Below are 2,191 nucleotides of genomic sequence, written 5' to 3'. Positions count from 1 at the left end.
CTTAAAAAATAAATAAATAAAAAGGTATCAAAGACTTCAACAGCTACCTCAGCAATAAGTATGTGAAAAGATGCTCCAATACGGAAGTCCCCAACTGAATGCAAATTAAAACACCTGTGAGATATTGCTACATATCTATTAGATGGTCAAAATTCAGAACACTAAAGTCACAGAAGTTGACAAGGATTTGGAGCAGTAGCACCTCTCACTGCTGATGAGAATGCCAATACTGAAGCCACTTTGGAAAACAGTTTAGCAGTTTCTTAACAATACTAAACATACTCTTACCATATGGTCCAACACCAGAAGGGGTTGAAAACATATGTCCACCCCAAACCTTGCATGCACATGCTTACAAAAACTTTGTTTATGATTGCTAAAGTTGGAAAGCAACCAAAATACCTTTTAATACGTGAATGGATCAACTGTGGTATATGCAGACAATGGCCTATTATTCAGAGTTAACAATCCATGAGTAGACATAGAAGAATCACTAAATGAAAGGAGCCAATTTGAAGAGGTTGTAATTCTGTATTATTCCAACTATATGATAGTCTGGTAAAGGTAAAGCTGCAGGGACAGGAAGTCATCAGGTTGCCAAGGGTTGTAGAGCGGCAAGAAGGCAAGGGGCAACAGATGGCTTGGTTTCTTTCTTTCTGTTTTTAAATTTTTCTTTTATGGTACCAGGGATCAAATTCAGGATATAGTACTTACCAGACAGGTGCTTATGCTGCTGAACTATCTCCCTAATCCCAAACAGGTGGAGCACAGGAGATTTTTAGGGCACTATAACTACTCAGTATGATATTACAGAGGTAAATACATGTTATATGGTATATATTGAATACTGAAGTTAATACTAAAAACACATGGCAATAAGAAAGAGTTGGAAAAGCACCTTCACCAGGAAAGTGAATGGTGGAATCCCACTGATAAGGACCACAGGAGATGGGTATAGGAGCAAGCGCAATCAAGTCTAAGTGTTTGTGTATTTTCTGTTTATTAGTGGGTGCTCAGTGTCATCTAACAGTCTCTCCAAACAATCAGATTTACTTAACATTACTGCCACCTTTTCCTCTCTGATATTTTGTTTCTACAATCAGAGGAGAAAAAAAAATCATGCTTCTTTTCATATACTGATAAAATGAATTCAGGCTGTGCAGATGCTCCACAATGCTCCTCAGTGGTGACCCGATAACCCCCATTGTGCGTGACCTTTGCTGAGATATAAAAGAAAGTTCATAGGGAAAAATGCAAAGATGTGACACATTTGCAAGCACGTTTTTCTTTCTAATATTGTAGAAGAAATGGACTATGCAGTGGTCCAGAAAGAGAAGAATCCACAGAGAAAGTTATAACGTAGTTTCATTTCTCCTCTAGATTTCAAAACCGGGTTTTCATTGTATAAAAGGGAGCACTATAACTCATTTCCTTTTTCATGGAAGTCTCTTTTTATCATCATGCCACACACCAAAGATATAGCTAAGTCTTGGCTTTATTTAATATTTTCTTGTTAGGAAGTCACCATTGCCAATTTTACATAGGTAAGGCATCAAAATATATTGATGCTGTCAACATAAAAATATATTTAAGTCCTCTGTGGAATGTTATTGCCTTGTTACATGACATAATAAGTACAATAGAAAAACATCAACAAGAATTTGAAGGAGTTTATTAAAATATAAATAAACTTCCCATCTTGTATAGCAAATAACCACCAGGAAGAGAGTATGCAATGTGTTAATTACTGAAACTGTCATACCAATTTAATTTGAAACTGTCTCATTGCTATTTGTCTCTTAATAAAATTATGGAAAAAAAGATACTGCACAGGTGCTGTGGATTACCTTGTGTGTCATGTCTTAGCAAATTTGTCATTATAGCACCAAAGCTATATACACAAAACATAAAAAGCAACATGTGATAAAACCTTATAAATGGAACTGAAGTAGAAATTCCATGTAATTTCCATTTGTAATTTAATATTCCCCTTTAGGTTTTTTAAAAAATGTTAAATATCTCTCGTCATTTAATATTCTCATTTTATTTGGTTTTTCAGAATGTAAGTATGCCAAAACACTCATTAAGAATAATGTTGGGGCTGGAGAGATGGCTCATTGGTCTAAAGCACCTACTTGGAACAAGCTTGGCAAAGCACAGGGACCGCGGTTCAATCCCCCAGCACCACATG

Source organism: Octodon degus, unplaced genomic scaffold, assembly GCF_000260255.1.
Source record: "Octodon degus isolate 3935 unplaced genomic scaffold, OctDeg1.0 scaffold00069, whole genome shotgun sequence".
In the NCBI taxonomy this organism is placed as follows: Eukaryota; Metazoa; Chordata; class Mammalia; order Rodentia; family Octodontidae; genus Octodon; species Octodon degus.
The sequence above is the reverse complement of the archived record's forward strand: the minus strand, read 5'-3'. Positions refer to the sequence as shown.